This window comes from Rattus norvegicus, chromosome 1 (genome assembly GCF_021556685.1).
Source record: "Rattus norvegicus strain SHRSP/BbbUtx chromosome 1, alternate assembly SHRSP_T2T, whole genome shotgun sequence".
Taxonomy (NCBI): domain Eukaryota; kingdom Metazoa; phylum Chordata; class Mammalia; order Rodentia; family Muridae; genus Rattus; species Rattus norvegicus.
The window spans coordinates 51,124,306-51,141,109 of NC_141534.1; the positions used below are offsets into that span (position 1 = coordinate 51,124,306).

Below are 16,804 nucleotides of genomic sequence, written 5' to 3' on the forward strand. Positions count from 1 at the left end.
CCGGGCCTTATAAATGTTCCCTGATACAAAGCTGGGGTTTGAGGGGCTGGAAGGGGACAGTCAGTGGTTCTAAGTTCTTACATGCTGATCCAATGGGGTGGTATTTCCTGACCACCAGAGCTGCTGTTCTGCTCTTTAAGGCTTAGGAATGGAGACATCCTGTCTTGCAGGATCGACTGAGGTTTAGAAACTCCCACTTCCTTTGAGTTCTCCCAGTCATCAGGCATTCCCATTGTTTTCCTTTAGTAATAAGATGACATAAATAAAACTCATATGCATATCACATTTATAGATGTACACATCTGTGAATGCTTCGTATCAGCTAAGACGCGGTCCATCCCTACCTTCTCAGTGGAATTATTCCACAGCATTAGGTTGGAGTCATTCATAATGTTAACTCCTGAAACAAATTTGATATTAAAAACCTGTTCCTCTGAGATAAGCCCCACGGATAGCATAAATTCATTGACATTTCCATTAAGAAAATTGGATTGTGTGCAGAACCCATCAAAGAAGCCACTGAGACAATTCTCCTTCACTCGGCACCAGGAGAAAAAGGCAGAAGGGACTGAGAGGGTTTTCTGGGTGAGGGCAGGTTAAGGAATGACAAGATTTGCCTTCACATAGGTGAATGAGTGTTTGTGTGTTGTTCTAGACGGTAGGATGGAATTACAGTGTAGGCTAGTGAAGAGAGGTGTCCACATCTGGCTGAATGTTGACACAGGACTTTCAAGGGAATTTGGTGTGATGACAATTCTCTGTGTTGATCAACTTGACTGGCTAAGGTGATGTTTCTAGAATTTGAATTGGTAAGTTGGGATAGGTTATTTCTCTGCCAATTCAAGCAAGATTAGATTATATTAGGTTCATGTTTGCTGGGAAGCTGCTCTCTTGGGTGGGCAAGTTCACTGGGCCTAAGGAAGGAGACCAGGGGAGTCACCATGGTGAGAGAAGGGGTGGGGAAGGGAAAGAGAAAGAGAGACAGGGTGCATGCACAGAGAGTGAAGGGAAGGAGATGAGTGTGAGAGACCAAATGTCTGGATAGTGTAGGGAAGAGCCTTTGGGGGAAGGGCAAGCCCAGCTCGAGGGCTGGAAAGTTCAAGGTTGGGGGCAGGATATGCCAGGTTGGGGATGAGGGATGCTGGGAGAACTTGGAGACCAGCTCTGCTTTGGTGTGTAACATATGCACCTCAGTCCCTTGTCCCTGGGTCTGAAACCGCCCAGCTTGACTGTAGATGATCTGCCCTCACCTATGTGTGTGAGCATCACAGCCCATCCGGGGCACTAGATCTGAGCAGCAGGAGATGGGGAGGCAGGCGGGGGCCTTCTGGACCTGCGACATGTTCCTTTACTTGCCCTCAGATCTCAGAGCCCCTGGTCTTTGGTCCTTTGACCTGGGGCTTGTATGTCCCCTTCCCCTAATTTTGTTCCCAGAGTGAGTTATATCCCTCCTTCCTGGTTCTCTGGCCAGAGAGGGATTGAGACTTCTCAGCTTCCATACCCATGTGCGGCAATTCCAAAACCTCTTCTCCCATATGTTTTTGTGGGTGCCAACCTGACTGGATTTTGAATCACCTAAAGCACAAGCCGCTGGGCCATTTGGTAAGGGACATTCTCCTCCACGTTATCTGTAGCAGGAAGGCCTGCGTAACCACGAGGGGCACCTTCCAGTCACAGCTCAGATCCAAGGACAGGGAAAAGGGAGGATTTTGCTTTTTGCCTGCTTGCCCTCACTTTTGCTCCAAAGTCCATCTATCCTGTGGCTGCCACACGTTCATTCAGTGGCATTAAAACCCATTATACAAGCTTCCAATGTGGACTGAAGACCAGTGACTCTTCAGTTCCACTGGAAATACTGAGACACTCGGCCTTAGGGACTGAGCGGATTTCAGCCTCTCCAGTATGAGAGTCATTGTTGGATTACCCAGACCACATTCTGTAAGCCATGCAGTAAATCCTCTGTGTGTGTGTGTGTGTGTGTGTGTGTGTGTGTGTGTGTGTGTGTGTGTACAGACACATGAGCATGTGGGTCTGCTCATTATATCAGTTCTGTCCCTTTGGAGAACCCTGACTAATATGGTGAACACCCACTTTTGTACCCTATTGATTTTTCCGAGATGCCTTAGTGATAAACTTGGGTCAGTTCCAGTTCTGAATTTCTGTGGCCATGGCCAGCACTGGGACACACTTTAGCCTTGGATATTGTCTTATCAGGGTTTCTATTCCTGCACAAACATCATGGCCAAGAAACAAGTTGGGGAGGAAAGGGTTTACTCAGCTTACACTTTCACAGTGCTGTTCATCACCAAAGGAAGTCAGGACTGGAACTCACACAGGGTAGGAAGCAGGAGCTGATGCAGAGGCCATGGAGGGATGTTTCTTACTGGCTTGCTTCCCCTGGCTTGCTCAGTTTGCTTTCTTATAGAACCCAAGACCACTGGCCCGGGGATGGCACTACCCACAATGGGCTGGGTCCTCCCCCCTTGACCACTAGTTGAGAAAATGCCTTACAGCTGGGTCTCATGAAGGCATTTCCTCAACTGAGGCTCCTTTTCTGTGATAACTCCAGCTTGTGTCAAGTTGACACACAAAACTAGCCAGTACAGATATTATACGTCGTACTTCATAGTGAGAAGGTGGTTTATAAATATCCACTGAGGTAGTACAGGTGATTTTTTTTTTATTAAAGAAAATGAATGGAAGTCCGGAGGCAAATATTTTGGTGGAAAACATAATAAATTAACAGTCATAGTCATATCCAATACCATAGAGGAGGTAGTTTGGCTCCTTGGAGTGAGAGCTGAGTGGGTTCTGTAGCAGGAGGCTGAGGAGTCTTGCCAGTGAAGGGCTCTGCTGTGGGGCTTCTCATTTCCGGGGTGCTGTTCTGCTGAGCAGCTGAGGGACAAGCTAAGGTGCACGCGCCGTCTGATTGGCAGTGTAGCCAAGGAGTGCTATGAATATTCAGCCATACATCATTTTCTGAAACTGTGACGGAAACAGAGGTGGATGGAAACAAGAGATGCATCGCCATGGAGGTTTTACAGTCCCAGGGTTCGCGCTGAGGGAATGGAAAGCAGCTATGGGAGAGGAGCTGGGAAACTGGGGTTGGTCCATAGCTCAGGGAGGCAGGTGGGGACCGAGGGAGAGGCAGCTGAGCTGCCAGTCAAGTACCATGTGCACCTTAGCTGGGCCTTTAGATGCTCAACAGAACAACGATCCGGAAATGACCGCTCAGCGTCAGTGGACCAGAGCTGCTTGCCATAGTAAATTAACAGTTTGCTTGCTCTGGTCGTATACTTTCATCTGCATTACAAGTTTTTGCTTTGGCCTTTTAGTTACATAGGCATAAAATAGTCATACCTCAGTTTATGTCTAGGTGTACTTAAAAAATGTAATCATTAAAATAATGTGTCCAATCTAAAGGTTTCAGAGTCCCTTTCCTCCTTTGTAAGTGGTGGTTGACATCACTCAAAATTGAGAGGAAAAATTGTCTTCGCTTATTTTTATGCCAGATAAAACAAGAGACAGAATTTGAGATGAGCTCGACTTCAGAATTTATATTCTGGAGCTCTCTTAAGGCACAGGGATGGATGTCAACGAAAGCTTAAAAATAAACATCCTGAACTGAAGACCCAACAATTACCTTCAGCACCTGCGAGATACCACAGACTCCAACAAGCAAGGGTGGGCACAGCATACATTGACACATGGCTAGAGTCAAGGTGTTTGAGACATGCACTGAGTAATACCCATCGGCTGTGACCGACGTGGGGACATAAATTAGGGAAGTCACAGGTACAGACTTAGTGTAATGACGGATCTTAAAACCCAAAGAGCTAGAAATGTATGCCACGTGCCCAGAATGCCAGTGTAGGGTATGTGAAATTTGGTTTGGATAAAACTGGGTCAAGTTCTAACTGAAATACTACAAGGGGAGAAAGTTGTGAAGGACGAGATGCATGCCCAATAGCAAGGAACACAAAGAATCCGCTAGGCTTTTAATCTCACGCAAGGTTAGCAAGAGCCTATGAAAGGCAGCTTGCAAGGTTGCATACTCCGCAGCTGCCTGTCTAACCGTGGACTGTGTGGCCGCTTTAGTGATCCTTGTGACCAAGGATTAGTGTCTTCTTTGAATCTCCCTGTTTTGCCTTCAAATCTTCCCCTCACCTCAATCTCTTCTAACACGCTAGTTAGCTTATGACATGTGTGCTCCCATGACAGCATTCTGCCATTCACGGGTAAACTCACTAATTGTCAGGACGTCTTCTTCCTGCGTCTTATTTAGGTTAATGGGAGACAGAAAAAAATGGGAGGGAGTGGAAAAAGGAAAAACATGGAGTGGGTCTCAATACACTACATTCTTTTCCATTCATCTCTACTGTCCTTCTCAGCTCCTCGAAGACCCAGCTTACCCTTTCTTCCCCCTCTATTTCTACAACGATGAGTTTGTTCAACTGTATATTTAAATAGTCATCCTTAGAAATCCAGCCTAGAGTACAGAACCTGCCCCTTTCCTCTTGACTTTTCCTTTCATCTAATATCAGAAAAGAATAGCCTATAGCCACTGTCACCACTGGACACAGCACATAGAGACACACATTTGTACTGGCTAGTTTTGTGTGTCAACTTGACACAAGATGGGGTTGTCACAGAGAAAGTTGATCCTAAGTTGAGAAAATGCCTCCATGAGATCCATCTGTTTGGTATTTTCTCAATTAGTGATCAAAGTTGGGAGGGCACATTGTGGGTGGTGCTGCCCTTGGACTGGTTCTATAGGAAAGCAAGCTGAGCAAGCCAGGGGAAGCAAGCCAGTAAGAAACATCCCTCCATGGCCTCTGCATCAGCTCCTGCTTCCTGACCTGCTTGAGTTCCAGTCCTGACTTCCTTTGGTGATGAACAGCACTGTGAAAGTGTAAGCTGAATAAACCCTTTCCTCCCCAACTTGTTTCTTGGCCATGATGTTTGTGCAGGAATAGAAACCCTGACTAAGACCATATTACAACACATAGCAGCTTAGAGCCACTGTCACCATTGGACACAGAAGGTAGAGGTACATTTAACAAGAAAATATCAAAATTGGGGGGCTTCATACCTCCCAACCCAAGTTTTGGCCTGACTAAAGTTCTGTACCAACCACTTTGTTTTCTGTAGATGGTTGGATGGGCATCTGAATGAATAGACTAATGTGAACATCAGTCTATCATAACATCTGCTTTGAACTGGTGTTTTGAATGCATATAAAAGGAAGCAGTCTGCTTTGGCAACATGACATGAAAAATAAAAGGCAAGCAAGCACAATTATTGCTAATGCCATTGACACTGTAGCTAAATGCTACCTAGAACATTTTCTGTCTTCGAAGGGGAAGCAGCTATTCATAGAATCACACCATCCACCATGCGAAGCAGCAATGCTGGGGCTTCTCAGACCCCAGTTCTGACATGCAAAGAGTTAGAAAGTGCTACAGTCACCCTTACAAGAAGAATGGTCTTGAAAAACCAAATCAACCACTCATCTTGGACCCATAGGAGAACATATGTCACTGGGTAAGACACCTCTTACCATTTGGACAGACAGGCCAGAGATGCCAGCCAGGGTCATAACCTTATAGGCAGAATCAGCTGTTGATTCTGATCTGCCCCAGGTGGGAGGGTAGAGTAGCTGGAGGTAAGAAACACATGCTGGAGACCAGTCAGCAGCACAGACTTTTCTGGTCTGTACTCCCAGGGCCTTCTGAAGATCTGTGGCTCCTCATAACAAAAGTCTACTCCTTAGGGAAAAGAATGCAGACAGCCCTATCCCCCTACCCTGCCTGTCTTTAAGTGGGATTAGCTATGGGTGAGGCAGTGAGCACGAGAGAGGCTGTCTGTGAATCCACGGGTAAGGCTGGATATCACAGGCTGTTTCGAAGGTTAAGTTCCTAAGTAACAGCCCCTTTCAGAGACTGACAAACAGACCCATAGCTGGAAGATTGTGATCCATGCCCCATTCACAGCATATTACATTACTAACAGGACTCCAGGAGACTAATAGTGGATTCTAGCTGCAAGAGCGGCATTGCGCAGAAGAGGGAGCCATCCCAGAGGTGGGCTTCAGATAAGGCTCAGAAGTGGTAGAGCATTGGCTATCGTGCAAGAGACCTTGGGTTCCATCCAGTTCCCTCGCCAAAAAAGAAAGGAAGCAAAACAAACAAGCAAACAAACAAACAGGTATGAGAGGAATCTGAAAACTCTGTCCCTAGCAGGCACAACACACACTGATTAATCATAGCCCCAATCCTTAGCAGTTTAACGCATCGTCACATCAAAGGCCCAGATGCTTTCATCCCCAGTTCCCCAAATACCATGTCCATGCTTCAGCAAAAAAAATGAATCGAAGTCATGCTAACAGGCAAGGAAAAACACAGAACAAAGAGGCAAGACAAACAGGAGACAGTGACTCGGGCAGGGCCCTGATTGAGGGATTAACAAGTAGGAAATTTAAACAAAGATTAACACATTGAGGGTGCTAATGAAACAGGGGACTGCACGCAGGATCAGATGTGACCCAGCAGAGGTGGTTGCTAAGGAGTAAAGTACTGTAACGGAATAAAGGACGCCTTTGACGGGTGGAAGTTTGAAGGAAAGTCAAGAGACACTTGCCAAATAGAACTAGAAAGGAAAATAGGAACACCTAAGAACCGTGTGAGACCATCTCCACATTCTACAAAGACGGGAAGGGCCCCAAGGAGAAACATTATCTCCTTCAGATAAAGAGAGTGAGACCCTGACCTGGGCAGAGGTTTGATGTTCTAGCTGGACAGGTCAATCACTTGGCTAAGGGAGCATCCCTCAGGGATATTAAGTCGCAGTTCTGGTCAGGGTCCACTCTCTTGACCAGAAGGAAATGATTTTCCGCTTGAGCCTTTCACTGCTCCTGGGACACAGAGAGGTGGATCTCTAATAGCACAAAGAGGAGAAAGGTACTGAGCAGCAGAAATACTTCAAATGACAGGCGTTACAGGATCAGTGACAGATACTCAGTTTGTAGAAACGAGAACAGCTGCAGTGAATGACAGTTTTACTTAACTAATTGTCGTGCCTAGGAACTGCGACCGTGACCAGCATGTAAAGACATTCCGAAAAGTACAATAGTGGCGGCCATATCATGGGAGTAACCATTGAACACCTGATGAGATTTAAGGCTTGCCTAACAAGAGGGAAACCATGCCTGGTACTGGAAACTCAGTCGACTACTCAGGGCTAGTAAAGTCTTAGAGAGGAACCTATAACTTCCACTTGACTAGGCCAGCAAAATTCCTGTGTTCTAAAAAGAATCCTCATCCCCACAGATAACTGTTGCTCTCACTCTTCATCAGAGAAACTTTTCTTTGCAGCCAATAGAGAGTGTCATAGAAAGCCACAGATGGTCAAAATGCAGTGAATAATTCTTGGATCCCAGGCTCAGGGAATATCTCTGAAAGATTCCTAAAGCCACTATATCTCTTAGAAAGAGACATCTGTTGTACTTTGGCAATATGGCTGCCTAAACAAGGCCTGAATGAATACAATACAATAGTCACATGCTTATGTAGAAGGGGAAAATCTTACAGGAGCTATGTCTACATGAAGAGCTGTAGGCAACTAAGGATTACTCAGAGGAAGAGAATTAGTCTTTCTCAGAGATGATTCCCCCAAACTAGTTATCCAATACCAAGTGGTCATTCCTGAAATCAAATTGAATGACTGGAGGAACATTGAATGGACCCAGCAGGTTATAGTTATATATTTATACATGTGTGTACATATAGGTACATACGTCATCACAAGTAAATAATTAAAAATGACTTTAAAAAGGCCAGCAGTGGGTTGGGGATTTAGCTCAGTGGTAGAGCGCCCTGGGTTCGGTCCCCAGCTCTGAAAAAAAGAAAAGAAAAAAAAAAAAAAGGCCAGCAGTATCAACCTGAGAGGGAGTGAGGAGCAGGACGTGAGAGGGGTTGGAGGTAGAAAAGGGAAGAGAGATGTAGTTTAATTACATTTTAATTAAAAATGTAAAAACAACAGATCATAGATGCCTAGGAATATAGTTTGTATAGAGTTGTGTCTATGTCTTCTAACTGCAAATGACTGACAATCCTGGCCCAGATGAAAAATAAAGAATTAAAAAGCTTATCTGTTCTGTCAGTCAATATTGTTATATCTCAGACATAAGATAACTCAGTAAGCAAGCGTCTGTATATGTGTGTGTGCACTGCTGTATGTGTACGTTCACATGCCTGTAGAGGTGACTCAGGTTGGAGCCACAGTGATGGACAGACACTCGGACCATTGTTGAAATGTCAAAAGAGCTTTTTCCAAAAGAGCCACGAGACATCCAGTTGCAATCTGGTGATTCTGTTTATGTCGGTGGCAATCAGATTGCCATGACTGTGCTGGCAATTTAATTGTCCAGTGATTACAGACAGATTACTTAATGTGTAGCACCATTCTAAAGAATGACAGATCTTGCACTTGGACAGACCTCTCCTTCTGCATGGAATTACTGCTCTTGGCATCTCAACACACCGCCTGCCAGACTGTCTCCATGCTTCAAAGACTGGAGCTATGGGTTTCCTAACAAATTCCATTTTAGTAGCGAAGTGTTCTTATTACTAGAAAGATTTTTCTAGACTTTAATTCTAGATGTGGGGTGACTAAAATCATATCCATTCTTCTTGTGCAATCGTTCTGCATCTCTCCCATTCAATTTTCTGGAAATTACCTGGATGGAATACACATACAAGAAACACCAGATGTTCATATCCTGTGGGACCATGAAAGTCACCCTAGAGTTTTGAAATTCCGGTGACCCTAAAGGGACCGTAGGCGTCTCACCTGACTCCCAGGAAACCAGGCTGGTCACAAGCCACAGCCCTCCATAAACTTGTGGCCATCAGTCACATAAGGGCAACACCCCAAGCCCCTCCACAGGTAGAGGATATGACCACAGATCTCCATTATAATGAGGTACCTAAAGGCCTGGAGGCTTAGCCAATGAACTTTTCTTTCCAGACATTTCTCCCTGCAAATGGTATTTAATCTCAGGCCCACTCTGAGAAGTAGGGTATGGTTTTACTCACTCACTTTCCGCCATGACAATAAATGTCTTAAAACCATGGACCCTTTTCATCGGGATCGGCCATGGGGAGCCACAGAGGTCTTTGCCTACAGAGCTGCATTCTAATCTCCTGTAGAAAGCCTCCCTGCGCTCCCAGCCACCTCCACCACTAAGCTCAAGCCTACCTACCGCTGTCTAGCCAAGGACTCCCCACATGGGACCAGCCAGAAACCCCCTTTATCCCCTTCTGCCCTGGCTAGACCCAGCCCCGTGGGTCCCCACTCCGTTCTTAGCTTTTCTGCAGCATCCCAGTGGCGCCTGGATGCCCAAGAGCCTGAGAACCCGAGAGTCCTGGTCTCCTTAGGCCCAGGGACCCTGAGCCAGCTCCGGCGGTGTCCCACTCTCGGACCGAGCTTCCCCTCCGCTGGAGCGGTGTCCCATGGCTTCCCACAACCTGACACCCGCCGGATGGCAGCTTGGGGTAAACATGATCAAACATCCGGAGTCCAGCCTCCCTGAGTAGCCCGAGCCCTGTGACAATGACCCTACAATATCCCTGTGGCTTCGCTGCCTCTCAGGTTTCTCCTTGGGCTGAGCAGCCATTTCCAACTGAAATATGGTGGTTGCCTCCACATCTGTTCACGGATTCAGTGTCAGACACTGGATCAGTGCGGGAGAGCTGAAGGAGAAGATGAGCGACACTGTATCTGGGACCTCACGGAGCTTCACCGAGAGAGGTTTCTGAGAGGCTGCTTCTGTGCCTTTGCATGGCCAGACTTTCTAGACCATAGCATTTTCCCTGGCTCATTCCAGTCCTCACCTTATTATCCCACAGTGAGAAGCATCCCGCCTCGGCAACCTACTTTAAATACTAAAGCCAATAGCTACACCCACCCTAGAGCAGACCTTTGGTCTGTGGGGGGCAGAATCTGTCCGCTTAAACAAAGAGTTTTGAATTAGGGCAATTACAAAGCAGCAAACAGAGAAAGGCTCCTTTTACATCTTTCTCTTAGTTTACTCCTAAATAAGATCTTCCTGGAGCCCCTCCCATCCACTTAGGCCAGAAGAATGAAAGGAACTTTATGCCACAAGTTTCTTCCTATACATTAAAATTCACCTCCTACAGTTTAGGAAGCAGGAGACTACCCCTTCTTATCTGCTGAAGTTTGCGGGTCTTTGTTGAAAAGATTCCACATGCCTGCGATTTCGGGGGTGGGGGGTGGGGGTGTGTGCTCTCCCTCTTAGCAGATGAAGCAAGGGTTCAACAAACTCACTTTTCTTTGGCTTTCCTGTCTTTTGTTAAAGGGATGGGCTGATTTGTGTGCTTATTGAAGGGTGAGAAGAGAGATTTCTTCCCTAACAGCAGTAACATTTTCTGTCTGAATATTCAAAATATCTAAATGAACAAATTGTTAAACGTGTTTTGTCCTTTGATAAATACATCTGCCGGAAAGTGGAAGGAGGCTATACTGTTTTGTTTTGTTTTTCAGGATGCTCCTCAATGCTACTGGATTGCACAGCCAGACCTGGCCCTTGGCCCTCTCCCTATTCCACTAGCTCCCAGGTCCCTCTGTCCCCAACAGGCATCACACACACCTGTAATTAGCAGTCCGCCCCCCCCCCCCCCACTGCTAATTAAACGGCTCAGTCTGGCCATTGCTTTCAGGAGGGAGAGCCAGGGAAGGCTTCAGGGCTACCTGAAGTAACATTAAGAAGGGCTTGGGTGCCCTGGAATTTTGAGGGAGACTTGAGAGTAAAGGAGTGAGGGGCTCTTGCCTGGGGCCTTTCTCAGTAGGTACCTGCTGCAGTGGTCTCTCCAGTGGTCACTCTTTCCCAGCAGTTTGCAGAATCTCACATTAGCTTAACCACTCCTTCTGAAAGTGCCTCTAAGGTTTCCCTTCATTTCTTCTATCTTGGTGGTTTCCTTTGCCTTCTCTTTATATCACCCAACTACTATTGTTCTGCCTGCAGCATCCTCTGTGGTTCCTTCCAGTTCTTTCTCCACAGGCGCTGAACTGCTTGGCAGAGCCACCAAGCCCAGCCTGTTTCTGGCTACCAGCTCAACACTGCAGCTGCGTGGTTAGCTGTCATCTCAATGTCAAGAAGCTCCGTGGCTGGCACATCTGCTCACCACTGGCCAATGAGATCCTCCATTCAGTTCTGGTGAGTCTGAGTTCATTCTTCATGGTGTCCATTCCTACATTTCTTCATAAGTGCTCACATTGCTTTTTGTTTGTACGTTTTGTGCCTGTAGTTGATGGCTAAAGGTCATATCTCACTGCTTTTCAAACCTTAGGTTTAATTGATAGGTTATTTCCCCACTGGTGAAATGAGCCAATTCAAGGCAGATTAGATTATATTAAAGACAGGTTTATTGGGAAGCTGCTCTTGAGTGGGGGAGTTCACTGGCCCCAAGGATTGAGGTCAGGGGAGTTACCATAGAGAGAGGGGGGAGAGGGAGAAGAGAAAGAACGGGTGCTCACACAGAGGAGGAGGAGAAAGAAGGAGGAGTAAAGAAAGAAGAGCAAGAGGGAGAGAGCAAGAGAGCAAGAGCTAGAGACAGAGCAAGAGAGAGATCGAGAGAGAGCGAAAGAGAGAGGGGGGGCAGGTTGTGCCAAGTAGGGACTGAGTGATGCTGGGAAAACCTGGAGGCCAGGTCTGCTTTGATATGTAAAATGTGCACCTCAGTCTCTTGTCCCAGGTCTAAAATCAAACATTAATCTTTTCTCATTTAACAAAGTTTAGACAGACAAACTGTCTCTCTTTCTCTCTCATTTTGAAATATGTCTCCCTCCACTTTGATGCCTCCAAAGTGCCTCCCAATGGCTCTGAGATTTCACACATAGGTTCTTTGGAGAGCTGTCAGCCTTGTGTGTGTGTGTGTGTGTGTGTGTGTGTGTGTCCCACTCTACTCTCAGTTTGCAGGCACACAGTTGTGCCTCAGAGCATATGTTCTGAACACAATGCTTTGTTTTGCTCAGGGAAATGGCATAACTGCTAGGAAGCCATTCCTCGGCAGACACCGATTTTCTTCCTAGGTGAGGCCCGTTCTTCTGGTCTCTTTGCCTCTTTTCTCTTGGATCAGTTTTAAGGTCCACTTTGCTGCCCTTGGCTATGTGGCTTGGTTGTTCCTCTCATGCTGGGTTAGCTTGCTTCCATGCTCACCGGAGCTCTGTGCAATTTGTTTGTCGTCTGAGTTCCTTGCAGATAAAAATGAATTGCATGCAAGGTATTAACGTGAACTAAGTGTTAGGTTCACTTCCTTTCATGGTACTAGAAACGGAACCTAAGGCCTCACGATGCTAAACAAGCCCTACAGGGCTCAGTCGTAGCTCCAGTAAAAATTGTTAAATGTCGAGATGGATTCTCACCAAGTTGTTCAGGCTGGCTTTGAACTCAAATCTGCAGACCAGGTCTTACATTTGTGATCCTCCCGCCCCAGCCTTCTGAGTAAGTCTCCAAAAGTGACTGAGTAAACGCATTTTTCAAAAGGAATACAAAGACAGATTTTAATTTAAACAAAAAGGGGAGCATCTTTGGCGCTGTTCTCTATTTCAGTCAGTGTAGCCTTGCATCCTTTTGCTCTAACACCACAGTGAAAGGTGTTAAGTTATCTAGCTGGGAACCTCCTCTGTGAAGGATTGCATTTCAAGGTTTGACTCATCTCCACTAAAACAACAAACCCTGAAAAGCAAAACAGAACTTGGCGGGATTAACCCAACCATAGGCTTTGCAGCAAGCCCCTGCCTCAGCCACCACTCTGGAAAGAAGGGGAAACTCATTTGGAAAACACACCCCACTGAAAGTTGTTACAAACTGCCTGGGCCTCTGATCCCTACTTTTCCCCCCTTTTAATTTCCTTGCCAATCATCACTGGGACAATTGTGTTGTCCTCTGGGTTCGATGGAAAACCGTGTGCTCCCAGGCTTGGGATAAAAATAGAAATGGATTCAACTCTCTGATGTGCTACTGACACGGGCCACATGACACAAATAATCTACAATTTGCAGATCGCTGCTGTTTGGTGTGAAATGCTTTGAGGATTAATTTCTCTCTTGGTTACATCTTAGAATCCCCGGCTGTAGGCTTGGCACTGACAGTTACTTTCTATTCTTCCCTTAAGGACAACTTTGAAAAGGAATCCAGCTAACAAAATGACAGAAAAAGAAAAAAAAACTGAGTGGAGACATGAGGTGATCAAAGTCAGTACAGCAAAAGGGAGTGATGCCCTTGGCTTACAAGACAGGGTGGGGCAAGCTTCCGTGGGTAGGCCTTTTCTGAGCCCATGGATACCTTGTACGAGCTTGATTAGGATCTCCATGGGCTTGGCTGAAATGGCCACTTCTGATTTAGTTGAGAGTGGGGCTCCACAGAATCCGTGGCAAACTCACTGAGGTGTCTAGACTAAGCATTTGCACTAAAAATCAACACCAGGACTTTGCAATAACCCAATTCAAAGCATTGCTACGCTGGTCAATAAAGCCAAGCCTATTTTGATAATTCTTCTCTGTGGAGAGTTTTGTTTACATTGCGAAGGAAGATGTATTCATTCCCTTTCAATAGCTGGCACTTGATGAATCTCAAGTTCTAGCCTAAACCTGTTAAGAGTCTTTCAGGTAGCAGCTTATTCCTGAATACACATCCCAGGAAATCTCATAGCTCCACAGGCAGAGGTTATATTGCAACACTGTTTCGTAATAGGAGTTAACCACCAAAGGGAGCATCAGCAGTATCTGTTGATAGAAGAGAAAACCAACCAACAAATGCCCACGCAACAGCCACTTAATGCCAGCCCTGCTGAAGGACCAGGGTTATATCAATGAAAATAGTCAGATGTTCCCCCATGGAACGTGTGCTCTAAAAGGGGAAAGGGACAATACTAATAAATGGATGGAAATGTTATCTCTGTAGTGCTGGGGACCAAACCAGGGCTCATAGACTAGGTAGGTTGTACTGAGCTATAGCTCCAAAGCCAATTGGTACCCATGGCATATGACTTTAGGGTGTGATGAACTGAATCTAGAAGGAAACTGTAACGCTTGTTCCAAGGGCCACGTGCAGGCCAGGGGAAGGCTGCAGGAAGAGTTCTTTTTGAGGGAGCTGGTGAGATGAATCAACAGTTATGAGTTTTGCGGCTACTCTTGGAACTACGTTGGAATTACTTGGAATTACAACTACGTGTAACTCTGGTTCCATGGGATCTAACGCACTCTGCTGGATTCCTCACAGACCCTCTCACACAGGTGGTCTATACTCATAAACACCTACAGATACTCATGAAAAGGGCCTTTTGGAAAACAGATTTCTTGTTGAGAAAATGACATGGAAGCAAAGGCTTTTTGGAAGACAGTTAATATGCGTTAGAGGAAAATGTATCAAAATAGATAAATGTCAAAGCCATAAAGCGGAGGAAACAAGTTGTAACAACCTATCCATAACATTTATGTGCCTGTAAGAAAAACCTCTAAACAGCATGGGTACCCACACTGTTGGAACAACATCATGCCGGGGAATGAAAACATCATTTTAGCATCCCTTGAATTCAGAGAAAAGCATAAGCGGAGTGGGATTCATGGGGAAGGCTTCAACTCTGCCTTTAACGTATAATATAATTGTTAAACGCAAAGTCTGTGTGTGTATGTGTGTGTGTGTGTGTGTGCGCGCGCGCGCACGTGCGCACGCACGCATGCATTGTAGGGGTCAGAGGGCAGCTCTGTAGAATCAAGTTATTTGCTTCCCCTTTTGTGTGGGTTCTGGGGATAAGTACTCAAATCACCAAGTTGGAGAAACACTTCTCTTGCCGACTCATCCTGCCTGCCCTTTTATCTCTATGTTAAAGAGGATTAAGCAGCAGAAGCAGAGAAAGACTAGAGAACCTGAGAGCTATCAAAGACCAGAGTGTGAACATAGGAGCTCACAGGGTGTGCACATAGGAGCTCACAGAGTGTGCACATAAGAGCTCACAGAGTGTGCACATAAGAGCTCACAGAGTGTGCACATAGGGGCTCACAGAGTGTGCACATAGGAGCTCACAGAGTGTGCACATAGGGGCTCACAGAGTGTGCACACAGGGGCTCGCAGAGTGTGAACATAGCTCACAGAGTGTGCACACAGGGGCTCACTGAGTGTGAACATAGGAGCTCACTGCTTTATTTTCTCTCTCCAAGTGTATGTTTGCAACTTCTCATGAGGACACAAAACTTTGCAGTTTTTATTATGTACAAAGGAAAAAAAAACCTTTACAAAGGGTTCCTATTTGGGTGCACTAAATGCTGGTGTTCATGATTCCATAATTGAAAGTATACATAAGAAATCTAGAAAAATCCAATAAATTCCAGCTCTGAGAAGGAAGACCTTGCAGTGTAATCGACACAGCATCGCATATGGCTCATGGCTTACCTGGGTGCCGCAACCACGGACATTTTCAAAATAGGTTGACAGAAGCTATAAAATATTTATTCGGCTTCTTGAAGCAATTCTTCCCCCAAGAAGCACAGATGCCTTCTCCAGGGGTTCGAAGCAACATGTTTCAGAGGACATGTTGCTGACTTCATCATTGAGATGAGAGTCGTGCAGATTGATGTTTTCTGGTTTGTCACAGCTGCTCTGTGAATTGAATGTCTCTGTGTGATCTCCCTGCAGCTAGGAGGTGACCCGTCTTCCAATGAGGCACTGAAGAAGAATCAGCCTCGTGGATATTAAGACATAAGCACAAACTTTTCCTTTCACAAATAAATAAATAGCATGGTTATCGGCGGGAGGTAAATGCCGCTAGAAACGCATTCAAGTCCTTTTTCTTTTCTTTCTTTTTGTTTTTTTGAACAACCTTTCACTATGTGTCCACAATGCAAGAGGCCAGGGGCAATAGAAGAAGCCTAAATGAGCCAGGCAGGGATTCTGCCTTCCCGGAGATGCTTGAAGAGATAACATGCATATCAGCCAACCACATAAATGCAGACAGAAGCGAGGGAGCAGAGCACAGTGAAAGAGCAAACAAATGAGGCTGTGGATGGAGTGGGAGGCCTGAAGGCTGAAGATGGAGGGTCTGGGGCCGCTGCACAGCTGTGTGGGTGCAGAGAGCTGGAGACATCCTCATCCACACTGCCTCGATGCTGTGCTTGAAAACAGACACCGCCGAGACCTAATTATTTGTTCCAGAAAAATTCTTCCCCGGAAGATAAGCTTGTAAAGCAGTAAATAACCTGGCTGTTGGCTTTGAGAGATTCCTGCAAATCATTTAGCCCGACAGTTTGCTCATCTTCGGAGCCATCTCTGAACAAGACAATAGATGGTTCACCCCGGCAGTAGCTCAGCTATTGGACAGCAGCAACCTCACCAAGAGTTCTTGCAACCGTCTTATCTCGCTCTGTCTGACAGACCCAAGCTCCTGGCACAAGCCTGCCTGGGGGCAGTCAGTTCTTCAGCCTCTACACTGAAAGCTTTGCCCCTGCCACTGGATCCCAGATCCCCAGGTCTCGGAGGTCCCTCTTCCTCCAACCCTTCTCTATGGGGCACCAGGACAGTCCTCGTGGTGGTGCAGACCTACTGATGCAAACACTTTTCTGTGGTTATATGGGAGTGGAAAGAGGACACTGAAGACTAGGCAGAAAAGGCTGTTACACTGTTACAAAACAAACATTTCTAATCTCTACTGTAGGGAGCCGAATTGGATTTGGGCCTGGCCGCTTTGTGACTGCATAGCTCAAGGTGGCTATGTGACTCTGGGCTGTA

The 16,804-nt window shown here is 46.1% G+C and overlaps 1 protein-coding gene across 5 annotated transcripts in view; it reads right to left on the reverse strand.

Annotated features, from left to right (window-relative positions):
• Prkn (parkin RBR E3 ubiquitin protein ligase) overlaps positions 1–16,804 on the reverse strand; it is a 1,215,323-nt gene that overhangs the window by 211,347 nt on the left and 987,172 nt on the right.